Source organism: Macrobrachium rosenbergii, chromosome 12 (genome assembly GCF_040412425.1).
Source record: "Macrobrachium rosenbergii isolate ZJJX-2024 chromosome 12, ASM4041242v1, whole genome shotgun sequence".
Classification (NCBI taxonomy): domain Eukaryota; kingdom Metazoa; phylum Arthropoda; class Malacostraca; order Decapoda; family Palaemonidae; genus Macrobrachium; species Macrobrachium rosenbergii.
Genome location: NC_089752.1, coordinates 34,733,884 through 34,749,033, shown reverse-complemented (window position 1 = coordinate 34,749,033; position 15,150 = coordinate 34,733,884). Strand labels below are relative to the sequence as shown.

The window sequence follows — 15,150 nt, the reverse complement described above, 5'->3', positions numbered from 1 at the left end:
GCAGATTCCCTTTACAACAGGTGCTTTAACCTAACTTGAAATAACGGTATGAAATCCGGAACATCGTCACAGTAATAGATCAAGCTTTATTTTCCTACTTCTTTTCACAAAAAACAGTCACGAATAATTATCTTTATTTGTATGATGCATTCATATTTAAAAATACATAATAAATAAATAAATCTTATATATAAAAGTGAATGTCTGTGTGAATGTTTGTGATTATGTTTCTGCGCTACTGAAATCCAAACCGCTTGACCGATCTAGACAAAATTTGGCACGTGGCCATCATTTGACCCAGCTAAGATAATACTAAGGGGTAGGTTTCAAACCCGTACCCCCTTCCCCCTTCCCTGTTCCCTTTGGTAACCATGACCGATCTAGACAAAATTTTGCACCTGGCCATCATTTGATCCAACTTGGATAACAGGGTAGGTTTCAAGACAGTACCCCCTTCCCCTTCTCCTTCCCCCTTCCCTTTGTAACTCATGTGGTAACCATCGACAGGGTACGTGTCAAGACCGTACCCCTTCACGTTCTCCTTCCCCATTACCCCTTCCCCCTTCCCTTTGTAACTTATGTGGTAACCATTCGACAAAATTTGGTGCGTGGGTTTCCAACTCGTAACCCCTTCCCCTTCCCCCATCCCCCTTCCCTTTGGAACTTATGTGGTAAGCGCTTGACCGATCTAGATAAAAATGGCATGTGGCCATCATTTGACCCAGCTTAGATAATATGATAGGTTTCAAGCCCATACCCACTTCCCCTTCCCTTTGTAACTTATGTGGTAACCACTTGACCGATCTAGCAAATTTGGTTCGTGAACATCATCTGACCCAACTTAGATAATAGGGTAGGTTTCAAACCAGTACCCTCTTCCCTTTGTAACTTACGTGGTAACCGCTTGACCGATCTAGATGAAAATGGCATGTGGCCATCAATTGCCCCAACTTAGTTAATAGGGTAGGTTTCAAACCCATACCCAACTTCCCCTTCCTCCATCTCCATTCCCTTTATAATGTAGTTGTAACCGCTTGACCGATCTAGACAACATTTGGCATGTGGCCATCATTTGACCCAACTTAGATAATAGGGTAGGTTTCAAACCCGTACCCTGTTCCCGTTCCCCTCCCCATTCCCCCATCTCCCTTCCCCCTTACCTTTGTAACTCATGTGGTAACTGCTTGACCGATCTAGACAAAATTTTGCACCTGGCCACCATTTGACCCAACTTGGATGACAGGGTAGGTTTCAAGGCCGTACCCCTTCCCCTTCTCCTTCCCCATTACCCCTTCCAGCTTCCCTTTGTAACTTATGCGGTAACCGCCCACAAAATTTGGTGCATGGGTTTCCAACCCGTAACCCCTTCCCCTTCCCCCATCCCTCTTCCTTTTGTAACTTATGTGGTAGCCGCTTGACCAATCTAGATAAAAATGACATGTGGCCATCATTTGACCCAACTTAGTTAATAGGGTAGGTTTCAAACTCATACCTCCCTTCCCCTTCCCCCATCTCCCTTCCCTTTATAACTTATGTGGTAACCGCTTGACCGATCTAGATAAATTTGGCACGTGGCCATCATTTGACCCAAGTTAGATAATAGGGTAGGTTTCAAACCCGTACCCTGTTCCCGTTCCCCTTCCCATTCCCCCATCTCCCTTCCCCCTTACCTTTGTAACTTATGTGGTAACCTCTTGACCGATCTAGACAAACTTTGGCACGTGGCCATCATTTCAACTAACTTAGGTAACAGGGTAGGTTTCAAATCCGTACCCCTCTCCCCTTCCCCTTCCCCCATTCCCCTTCCTTTTGCAACTTATGTGGCAAACAGACTCTACGGATTTATCATACCTCATTTCATGTACTCGATACCATTGAAATATATTATTGAAAATGCTTTTCTTTCCTGTGATTAATAATTCTGGATCAATGTTTGTGTTGAGGTTTAGTTGGGGTGTGTTTAGGTTTAGTGGGGGTCTGTGTTTAGGTTCAGTGGGAATGGATTTAAGTTTAGCAGGGGGTGTGTTTAGGTTTAGTGGGGGGGTGTGCTTAGGTTTAGTGGGGGTATTTTAGTTAAGTGGGGAAGTGTTTAGGCTTAGTGGGGGTAAATGTGACTGTCGCCACAGTAATATCTGGATAAAAGGGACAGTCAGCATATTAATACCTGGGTAAAAGGGACAATAAGAACAGTAATACCTGGATAAATGGGACAGTCAGCACAGTAATACAAGGGTCAATGAGGCAGCCACCACAGTAATACCTGGATAAAAGGGACAGTCAGCACAGTAATACCTGGATAAATGGGAAAGTCAGAAGAGCATTAACTGGATAAAAATGACAGTCATCACAGTAACATCTGGATAAATGGGACAGTCACAACAGTAATAACTGGATAAGTGGGACAGTCACCACAGTAACACCTGGATCAAATGGACAGTCACTACAGAAATATCTGGATAAATGGGACAGTCAGGACAGTCATATTTGGATAAAAGGGACAGTCACCACAGTAATACCTGGATAAATGGAACAGTCACCACAGTAATATAGATAAATGGGTCAGTCAGCAAAGCAATACTTGGATAACAGGGGGTTAGTACAGTAATTTCAGGATAAAAGGGACAGTCACCACAGTAATACCTGGATAAATGGGACAGTCAGCAAATATCTGGATAAAACGTATATTCAGTACAGTAATTTCTGGATAAAAGGGACAGTCAGTACAAGGATGTGCAAAAATATTTTTCTTCAGAGTTTTCCCAGGCAGTGCCGGATTGGTCAGCTAGTATATACACACAATATATATAAATTATATGTGTGTACACACACACACACACACACACACATATATATATATATATATATATATATATATATATATATATATATATATATGGTATATATGCATATATACATATATATACATACACACACACACACACACACATATATATACATATATATATATATATATATATATATATATATATATATATATATATATATATATATATATATTGTTGTTACGATTATGCTGCCAGTTTACTTGAACTGAGAAAAAATGTGTAGTTATGAGAGGCAAAAATTACACCAAGAAAACTGCTGCGCAAAATCATTATTATAAGAAAGTTTATTAGAAAAATATGGACAGGCTAACCATCCACCTTCTATATAATACCGTCCATAAAGATTCTGGTAACATTTTGCTGGTAAACCCAAATTCTATTTAAGTTCTGGAACACAACATAAAGATAAAATACTTCTGAGTTTACCGAGGCAATTATTTTGAGGTTGCATGTGGAGACCGCACATTTTTCCTCCACTGGAAATGCTACTGACTTTTTCTCCGAGTATTTCAGTGTCCGAAATTAGTGACGAAGAATTAAGGGAATTTAACAGAAACAGTCTCTTAGATAAATGGACTAAAATTCGAGTAAAATACTGGACTTCGTTCTCTGGCAAGTATAGTTACACAAATCATTATACATATAAATAAAAAATATAAGGCTAGGGTTCTCTAAATGAAAGATTTCTCTAATAAAAAAAAGAAATTGCATAACTCATGATTCAATATCATTTTATTTTCCGCCTGAATTGTGAAGGCAGTGATATATATTGTCTGCCTGCCATCTCACTTCTTATTTGGTATTTACAAAATATTGTCTGCCTGTCATCACACTTATTAATGGGCATTTACAAATTATTGTCTGCCTGTCATCTCACTTATTATTTGGCATTTACAAATTATTGTCTGCCTGTCACCTCACTTATTAATTGGCATTTACAAAATATTGTCTGCCTGTCATCTCACTTATTATTTGACATTTACAAATTATTGTCTGCTTGTCATCTCATCATTTGACATTTACATATTATATTCTTCATTACACTGTCTTTTTAATCTTTTACTCTTAAATAATTACTTTTGCATTAACGATGTTTTCTTATTACGGCAAAATAATGTAACAAGAATATTTTATCATTTTACTATTTATAATATCGGTATTATTTATCTGGAAGAAGCAAAGAATCGGAGGTTAAAATAAAAATATACATTTCAGTCTTACCGAGAAGTTCACAAAAATCTTCGATACCACCTAGTAAGTGAGGAAAAAAAAAACTGCCGTGTTATCCCCCAAAAACAATTTCTTACTTTCTTACTTTCTAGATTGAGGGTGGACGAGGACATATAGATTTCGAATTCTTCACAATTTCATTACGTCAAAAATGACCAGAAATCTGAGATTTAAAGATATTTATACCTGCCACTAAACAGCGTCCACTAAAAAATAATTTTGAATTGTCTTAACTTCGACATTCAAGAATTTCCCGCACCGTCAGGAGATATTAGTTTACTACTTTAGTTTACTACTTTCCCCTTCGTTAGTTCGTTGTGTCTTTGTCGTGCCAAAGGGAGTTACGTGTGGAATACCAGAAGCAGCGAAGCTCGTGACATTTAGGAATGCTATTGTTTATGATGCACTGGTTAGGAGCACTACACAGAACTATGAATTGCTGGTAGAATGCGAGGGAATGACCTTGTATGACCTCGTAACCTGTGACAGATGGATACTTCCGGAAGCAAAGCTCTTCAATGGGCTTTCTACTAAATCTTCAACAAATCGTTTTGCCACTTAAAGACTTCATTATGCGTCTTAATTAGACGTACAGCTGGAGCCGGCGATACAATGGTAATACAGACTTTTAGGCAAAGTTTTACATTCGTTTTTACACAAATAAATCAATTGAAGCAAATCTGACCGTAGCTGAATATTTCAATGGTCTCTTCCCACAGGTACTTGCGTCTCATCTGTAATAACTGAATAGATCTTTATGTACGCGTAAACGTACCAAAAACTTACCTAACAGAATGTGAGGCTCCCGATGACAGCCGTTCCGACCTATACAAAAAAAAGAGAAAGGGAAACTCAATAAAACATAACTTTGAGTTATTTAAGAAAAATAAAACACACACACAAAGTAGACTACGATGTCTGAAATATTACATTTAAGAGGAAAATATTGAGCTACTGATTTAGAAGAGAGAGAGAGAGAGAGAGAGAGAGAGAGAGAGAGAGAGAGAGAGAGAGAGTTGTAATAAAGTCTGATGTTTTTTTCTTAATATTCCTCCATTCTATGTAGAAGCTGTGGCTGTAAACAGCTTGCATTATAAAAATCATCATCACCAAAGATTAAGTGGTAGGAACTAAAATCCTATAACAAATTTTGAATTAAAATCACAGAAATAAACTGTAATGTTATTGTAATATGAGGAAAGGGCAGAAATGAAGCAATCAAAATTATTCGTGCATGGAATGTTCCTTGATTCAACATGAATAGTGTGATAATTGATTTTTCCCATTCTCCATTCCTCGAAGGACTACCCACGTGCATGTGTGTTTTACAGAGGAAACAGGATAAGTGTCGTACTGTATGTGATATCATCTATTAAGGCAACGCATCAATCCTGCAGTTTCTGCACGTTTGACTTTAAAAGGACAGCAGTGACGGTAAATGCCCTTTAAATAGTCAGATTATCACGGAAACGTCATGAAATTTCAGTGGCATTTAACAAGAACTGGCCATGCAGTCACCATTACATCTGGAATGAGTATGTTATGATATATTACAGGATCAAGACAAGCAACCTCTTTCATTATTTTCCTCCCTGACTTCCTTCGGTAGGGAGGAAACCTTTCAAGATAATAGTGGACTGAAAAAAAAAAAAAAAATGGGAATGACGGCAGAGGTCGCCTGGGAAGGGTCCGTCGCTCTGCTGCCAAGTTCGATAATGCCTTCCTCGAACATTGCCGGGAAATGCAAGTTTGCCAAGAGGAGCAGTTAAGGGAAGTTAGCCAAATTCATGTAAATCCTTTACCAGGTCACTTGTAACTATGTCGGGCAAATACTTGGTGTTCACAGTTACGGAGACTACTGATATCACCTGCAGTATAGCGGCTGTTGCAACGCTATTCATGTCAGTTCGCCTATTCTTATACTAATTTCATGCATATTATTTATCTGCACATATAAATGATTTTCATTAACGTAATCATCAAGACACTCGTAAACATATTTTTTCTAGTTTCGATTTAACTACCGGCAACTAATCGGAAAACGTGAAAGTTACGAAAATGAGATGATATAAAAGGGCATTCAAAAAATTCAACACAGACGAATACTCAGTGAGAACTTTGGAACCAAAATACCTAAGAACTTCCAATTGGGGAACAGGATCCCCACATCCCTAATGAAACCGCCACTGTCCTTGGACGAAAAACCTTCATTTATAAAAGAAGAAATACTTCTAATACAAGATTTTTTAAATTGTAGCTCTACTTGCAAACCGAACAGCCAACTAATTTCTTGGATGAAATCACCCTTGTGTTGGAAAGTGAGTTTATCGTAATTACCAAGAAAAGATACACAACAAAACTTCCAATTTTGCAGGAAGTTACCCACTTCTAGTCACCAGGGCCTAGATATTTTATAGCAAACAACACCATCTCTCCTTGAATATTATATGAAGACATTCCAATAATTCAGTGGCTGAATCTTGCTGTCTCTGGTAATAAGAGATGAAAGACAAATATCGATAAACCTTTCTATCCAGTCCGATGATTCTTTAATCACAGAATAGTGACCCTTAGATTACATAGGAATTGTACAACACAGTCTCATCCTAAATTAAAGACTATCATTATCTGTGTGCAAATATATATCATATGATGATGAAGAATATCATTACGAGTTTCATATAAGCCAAAAATTTCATGCAATTAACAGTTGAAGAAATCAATGTCTTATCCTATTACTTCAAACGGAGAGGGAGAGGGAGATAGTAAATAGATCAAAATAGAATTGGACTTTAAAAAATGGAATTTCAAACGAAAAATGGTCGAGAAGGAATGAAATCAGAAATGCAAACAATACATCTCAATTCAACAATCAAGCAGATGGGCCTAACTAGATACGTAAATATTTGCACAGACGACAGTAGAGAGAGAGAGAGAGAGAGAGAGAGAGAGAGAGAGAGAGAGAGAAATTTCCAGTAAACACGCACACAGAATATCCTAGAACCTCGCCTTAATAACCGTAAAACAAAAGCAAAGCAAAAAATAAGAAGACAGTTCAGGAAGAAAAATGAAAATGGAAAAGTGAAGTGACCCAATTCAAGACGCTAAAAGCAAATACAAAATCAGGAGATCACATTCTGGAAAACTGACAGTGTAAACATTTAAAGACACTCTCCCCCAAACGCACACAAAGAAGGGATCAGATTCAAAGGAAAAAGATACACCATAACAATTCCAAAGCCTTACAACAGAGGGGATTCAATTATAAAATGTAAAATCAAAAAGACTGGAAACAACAGGGGGTGACTAATCCTACTGTGTATGCATGAGAGAGAGAGAGAGAGAGAGAGAGAGAGAGAGAGAGAGAGAGAGAGAGAGGCTTTGGGGAATTCATTCGTCTAAATATTTCCGAGATCCCTTTTTCCCTCAAGCATGCGAGAGGACAGGGTTAAAGGGGGAGAGGGTAGGAGATAAATACGCAGGAATGTGACGTCAAACCACAGAGGAATTTCAACGCCCCGAATCCTCATAGCCAAAATGGCAAGAGGAAAACACAATAAAGTGCTGAATACAAAGCGATGAAAAGACAGGTCTTTATGCCGCGATCAAAAGCATTCGTTTCAAGGGTCTGTCAAAATGCTAACCGTCAGGCTTTTGATGTGATTTATAACGTCAAGAAAAGTCAGCTTTGATGTGACGCCAGATAAAATAACAGGAAGATTCAAAAGGATCAGTTGTAACCCTCAGGGAACACATTCATCAGGGAATCTTTTTTATCGCTAGAGAGGCTATATAGAATGATACTGAGCACTGATGTTAACTTTCATACTGAGAATGATCTTCAATCACTGTATTTTTAAGGCGAGCTGCTGGATTAACTTTAGCTTCTGTCATGTGGTTCCTCCTGCTGGTGCAGGAGGCGGGTCTAAGCAAGGATAAGGATTTGCAACACTGGGTTAAACAGAGACTCCACTCCCCTCTTTATCTTCTTACCATTATATCTATTATATATCATGCGTTAACCTTCATTTGTAACAAGTCTAAAAGGTTATTTACGCAGAAAACAAGCCTCCAGGAGACAGAATGTTAGGTGAAAAAACATCCACAGACATAGAAGCCTTAGAAACACAACTTCTTATGAAAGTGTTCTAGCAGTACTAAGTGATATGCTTTTCAAATGCTGTGAAAAAGAAAACTGAAAAAACTAAGATAATCAGGACCAATCATCTCCATCATTACTGATTTCGACGTCCTATGCTTCGGTACTGCAAAGCATCTCTTTGCAGTCCACAGTTCAAATGTATTAACGGTTTGACTCTGGTATGCATGTACATGCATTTTGCATATTTTTATGCTTTTATATATGTCCTTCAAAGATAATTCAATTGATCTCCATATTATTCATATGCCTCCAAGAACTTCAGTCTCTTCTCATTACTGCTTTTATCCCTTAACATTGCACTCAAATTTACCAGTATTACCTACCTATAGGTCATGCTTCTTCACAGTTACTTAAAATTATACCCGTCTTCATCAACAGTATTTAACTACACTACTCCCTTCTCCTGTCTCATATCCTTTTCCATCGTCTTGTTTCCTTAGTTCCATCTTCCGAGTCTCTCTCCTCTCTCTCTCTCTCTCTCTCTCTCTCTCTCTCTCTCTCTTTCTCTCTCTCTCTCTCTCTCTCTGGCATCAACTATTCCCAACCTCGCTTTCCCGAGTCCACCTCATCTCCTCTTGCACATACTTGACTTCCCGAACTAATTTCATTTCCCCTTGCTCCTTCCCCTCTCTCCGGAGGTCCACCTCAGGAAGCAAGCACTCTCTACAAACCAGTGTCACTCAGGTGAAGAGAAGATGGCCTCCGGGTGTTGCCTAAGTTGAGTTGCCGGGTGCCACTAGCTTCCTTACTTCACCCTGATAATGATCTGCGTATCGCGCGCTCTATTATTTTTTAAGAAACACCGCCTGTTACAGACTAGCTTCATTTATTTGCTAACGAGGGCTATTACCGAGAAAGAGAGAGAGAGATTATTGCATACATGGAGCAGGGAGCGAAAAAGCACAGGGTGCGGGGGTCATTATTGATTGCTGCTAAAACTGCAATGTAAGAACCTTCTTTCTTAATTGCAAGGATTTACAGTCTCATTTCTAGCAAAAGCTGCATGAGAGAAGACGGGTGGAAGAAATCTGTAATATATAAATTTTTCGTACCGTGTCGAAATACAAAAATAACTATAAACCCTTAATGGAAAAATTACAAAAGATCCTGCTACGTGCAATACAACTGAAGTAGTGAAATCATATGCAATTTATCTACAATTTTAGAAGAAAGTAACAAATAAAAATATATACAAATCGCTTCACTACTGTTACCTTAATTTCTCTACCATAAAAGCCCACAGCAAAATCATCTTTCCGGTACATAAATATCCAATTAATTCCACCCCAAAGAGTCTTAAGCGTACTAATCACATCAATCTACAATTAATTCCACCCCAAAAGTCTGGAACATACTAATCCATTTTAACTTCAATACAAAATTATTCTCTTAATGATATAACACCTCAGTTTCCCACTCTTTACTTTTTCATTCTGTCTAACTTAACAGCAATTTTTTTTGCCTCTGATAACAAATCATCTATTATACCCTTTGATTTCTTTAGCCAAATTACGATTTTTCCAGTCATTGTAATATACACTTTAACTTTCAGCCACAATGCCAACCTATTCCATGAAGAGCATCGGAATTTATCACTATTTTACAGCACACTTTCTAAAAAAAAAAAAAGGTAAGTATACCATAGTTTTACCAGCCCACTGAGCTGATTAACAGCTCTCCTAGGGCTGGCCCGAAGGATTAGACTTATTTTACGTGGCTAAGAACCAACTGGTTACTTAGCAACGGGACCTACAGCTTATTGTGGAATCCGAACCACATTATAGCGAGAAATGAATTTCTATCACCAGAAATAAATTCCTCTAACTCTTCATCAGCCGGCCGGGAATTGAACTCCGGCCCATCGAGTGACAGGCCGCAGCTCTACCGACTCAACCAACAAAGAGCTACTTGCTACAAAGCCTGGGAAAGGAAAGGGTCCGTGGAGAAGGTGGATGAAGGGCTTATAAGGAAGGCAGTGCACAATCCTCACGAACAGTTGGTTTCTGCATATCGAAAACATCCTCACCCATCAATACTTCGCATACACAAAGCTGTTTATAAAACGTTACAAAACAACATCAAGGCATCAGAAAATGAATAACTCATTTACCAATGCATTTAGAATTACACTGGAAATAAACACACAGAAACGTGTTTCACAGAAATAAATTTCTGTGCCGGAAATATATTTCTGTGAAACACGTTTCCATGTGTTCATTTCCATCATACCTCACAGTGGAAGGGGTGAGTCGAATGAAATGTTAGCAATTCGAGCGCTGATGGGTCGGAGAGTTGGGTAAAATTCGCTGGTATGTTAGGCCTTAGTCGCCTGCCCGGGAAAAAAATCAGGTACGTAGTAATTAGGTTCCAACTACAGTATATATAAGCTTTACGTCCGAATTGCTAATGCCCTGAACTCTCACTCGAAAGACCGGGGTTCGGTTCCGTGGTGAGACAGAAATTTATAACAATTATACATGTACAAACACACACACTATATATATATGTATATTATATATACATTTATATAAAGTATATTTACATAGATATACATATATATGTATACATATACCTATATACATATATATGTATATATATACATGTATATATATGTATATATATAATGTATATTTACATACAGTATATATGTAATGTGTGTGCATTTGTACAGTTCATGTATAATTATTATAAATTTCTGACTCACCACGGAACTGAACCCCAGTCTTTCGAGTGAGTCCAGGACATTAGCAATTCGGACGCAAAGGTCATATATATATATATATATATATATATATATATATATATATATATATATATATATATATATATATATATATATATATATATATATATATATATATATATACATACATATATATATTATATATTTATGTGTGTGCACGCGTGCGTGTGTGTGCCTCTTATTAATATTTATGCTATGTGTAAACCGCAGAAAAGGTTAACTATTAAGCCTTATAACCATCCATAAAAATTAAGTAATTACAAAAATTGCAGGTTGAACATGAGATTTTAGGTTCAATTTTAAAAACATTTGAGCCAGAATAGTCTACAACATAACTTTACTGCAACAAATGTACCAGTTATACATCATCACAGACCATTCTAATCTAAGTATGAGAGTCGCATGACATATGAAAAATGGGGTGACAAAATCTAGTGACAAATTACATAATTATACAAAAAACCAACACCATTACCCACAATAATAAATAACGTTCATATATATTCTCATTAAAGAAGATTTAAGAGCGTCGAGATAACATTTTTAAAAGAAAATCAAATGGAAACACACTAGAGAGAGAGAGAGAGAGAGAGAGAGAGAGAGAGAGAGAGAGAGAGAGAGAGAGAGAGAGAGAGAGAGAGAGAGAGAGAGAGAGCTGGAAACGAAAACATCAAGATAAGCTCAGTGAGTGAACTGAACCTGAAAGGAGGGAAAAAGAGGAAGGAATTGGGGACGTAAATATTAGAGATTTATAGCTCCTTCACTCAAAAACTTGAAATTCCGAGTAATGGTCAAAGGAAGACTCCCTCTAGTTGGAGAGAGAGAGAGAGAGAGAGAGAGAGAGAGAGAGAGAGAGAGAGAGAGAGAGAGAGAGATAGTTACTTATCTTACGATCACATTCAGGTTTTGTCTTTCGAGCACTCGACAGTGTTACGTGGTGAAAGATTATACGTGATGATTACGATGATTTTTCTTCTGATACGTCTTCAGGCAAGACTCGCGTATGCATATATAGGCTACATATACAGTATATACAAAGGTGGATAGTCAGACAAACACACAGAAACACACGCACTCATAAACATATTTAAATAAATATAAATCAATAATATATATACACATATGTGTATATAAAATATATATATATATATATATATATATATATATATATATATATATATATATATATATATATATATATATGTATATATGTAGACACATGCATATACAGTGTATATGTATATATACATATATATGAATATATATAAATACATATATAAATATCCATATATATATAATACATATATATATATATATATATATATATATATATATATATATATATATATATATATATATATATATATATATATATATATATATATATATACATATTCACTTTCGTTTTAGGCGCTGGAGATGGGATGCTTTAAGAGTGATCAGACTGATAGATCCTTCCCGTTTTCAGTAAGCCTAAGGATGTGTTGCCAGGCCTATGTCCTTTTTCTTGTCCCCAGTTGACACTCCAACAAAGTCACAGTCGCGCGACTGGTGGGCGATAGGCTCAGTGTTAGCTCTCCTGACGTCAGCAAGTCTTTTGAGCTCATGCCGTTTGCCTAATTCCCATTTCTACCCTTGCTGCAACTTACCATATTCAACTAACGACCCCATACATAATTTATTGCTTACGTCAATAGGGACATTATGTAACTTTTAGGAAAAGGACCCATGGACATTTACGCCCTTACTATCAAATTCGTACCTTGTGTCTTTTGTAATCGCTTAGCCACGGGAGCAATTGGAAGTTATTTTTCAGGTAACTTAAGTAAAAAGGGCAGGCAATTTTCATTTCCCTATGACTCAGATATGCAAACAAACCGAAGATGATAGTGATGACACACTACTAAACTGACAAAGTTGTCGAGAGTTATTAATCTAAGTTATGCTACTGAATGGCGTGTAAATGATAACACTTCAGCATATAACTGTGAAAAGCTCAGCGACCATCATCAATAGCTGAGGACCACTCTCGAGAAACTGCTGCTTATAGAAGAGCTGTCTTGTGTTTAGCAACCCATATGCATTCAGTGCACTGGACATCTTTAAGGAGGAAAACTTATAACGTGGTCCTACAGGAGAGCAGGTGATTCCCAAAAGCATTTAAAGATAATCACTGGTAAATCTCCGTTACACAGAATTTTAAAGAATGAGACTACACATGGCTATATATATTAGTCGCTCGGCAGAACAATATCACAAAGACAGTCAAAATCTATCTTTACCAATTACTGTACTTATTACTTGTAAAAATGCATATATGTGTATGTATATGTATATGAATATTTATATATATATATGTATATATACATACATACATACATACATATGAATGTATGTATATTTATTCTAATAAACAGAGTTCCACGTGAAAATGAAGCAACCAACATGAAAACCTCAAAACATGAGAATTCTTACTCATAAAATGCATCCGGTAATTGTGAATATTATTAAACTGGTCACGAGGAAACCCTCTTCAAAGTTCATAATTGAACAGAGATGAAATTATAACCTTCTCGTTCTCCTCGCTCTCTCACCAGACGCCAAATGGTTTAACATGAAAGGTCAAGTTGAAAACCTCGAAAGTTTGAGGAGTTAATGAACCCTAATAGCAGATGAGGGGAAGCCAAACAAATGAACAGATTCTGGCTATTACATAATACCTTCCCTTGCTGAAAAAAGGAGAAGTCTTGAATCCTTCCTGTATATTGTGCCAAGTTTTATTCCACTTCATAACAAAATTTGGTTAAAAATTGACAATTTTAACCAATTCTTTTAACCCGTAAATCAAATGCTAACTGTTTTACTTAACACAAGAGCTCTGAGCCAACAGAAAATCTTCCGACAGTTTACAGCTGAAAAAAAAAATTTTCTAGGGGAACGGCCCTTCATATACTGTACAAATGATACTGAAATACGATAACTCAAGTACAAAGATTACAGAGAAATAATAACGTATCCTAAAATATTACAAAAGGTTAGACAGTTTAAGAAAAAGACGCATGTAGAAATGTTTCTTATGAATGCCTGCTTACCTGAAAAAACGGTAGCAAAATAAAAACTTCCAATGCACATTAATTCGAAGGAAAAAAGCAAACATACCGGAGGCGAGAAGAGCCATCTGCATTATCAAACATGGACGATCCTTGAAATAATCCTGAACTGTCAAAGTACATACGAATATTCCAAAAAAAAGACAATTTTGCTTCTGAGTTACATCATGGACAATATTCCTACTAATACATATAGAGAACTTCAGAAGGATCAAGAGACTGATCTGTACTGAAGACTAAACACCGAATGTGCCAAGAGCAGAGAAATACTAACACTGGCCTGAAGTTCGGACATTTAGCTATAACAGCTGACTCACCTGGCACTGACTTTAGTCATAAGAGTAAAAAGAGATGTCTTCGCTAGCACTGACCCGCAACTGAGACATTTAGTTATGAAAGTAAATCGCTGGCTTTCCTAGCACTGACCTCCGATTGGGACATTATCCATAAAAGTAAAAACCTGTCTTCATTAACTCTGCCCTGCATTTGGGACATATGCGTATAAAGAGAAAAACTATTCCCTCTGCATTGACCTGCAACTGGGACACTTAATTAGGGTAAAAAGCTAATTTTGCTACAACTGACCGGCAGTTCGTACATTTAGCTATAGGAGTAAAGAGATGGCTCTCTTGGTACTGACCTGAAATTAGGGACGCTTAGTTAAAAGAATAAAGAGATGGCTCTCTTGACACTCACCTGCAAATTCGACATTTAACTATAAGAGTAAAGTTTTGTTTTCCCTGGCATTGAAATGACACTGGCCAGTCAATTTTAAAAGAAGAACTGGCTTATCTAGCACTGACCTACTATTGGGAAAGCCAGCCATACGAGTAAATCGGTGTCTTGCCTCAATTATGTGACGGAAAACGCAATTTACAATAGAATCGAAATTCCTCTCGTGACTTCTACGACGGGCCAAATTGCACATATGCCAGTAAAACTGGGATCTGATACGTGGATTATCGAGGAAAGTATTGACTCACAGACACCTAAACCCCTCTGCGTTTTAGACATCCCATTACCGTCGGATCGACGGTCGTAAATTAGACCCTCACTGGA

General features: G+C 37.2%; 1 protein-coding gene across 2 annotated transcripts in view; it reads right to left on the bottom strand.

Moving 5' to 3' along the window:
- LOC136843625 (limbic system-associated membrane protein-like) overlaps positions 1 to 15,150 on the bottom strand; it is a 146,908-nt gene that overhangs the window by 68,943 nt on the left and 62,815 nt on the right. The window contains exon 2 of one of the 2 annotated variants that reach the window (XM_067112170.1): positions 4,863 to 4,901. The exons of the other annotated variant lie outside the window; for it this stretch is intronic. The gene's annotated coding sequence lies outside the window, so the exon portion shown is untranslated. The remainder of the gene's footprint in view (positions 1 to 4,862; positions 4,902 to 15,150) is intronic. 2 annotated transcript variants of the gene reach the window in all.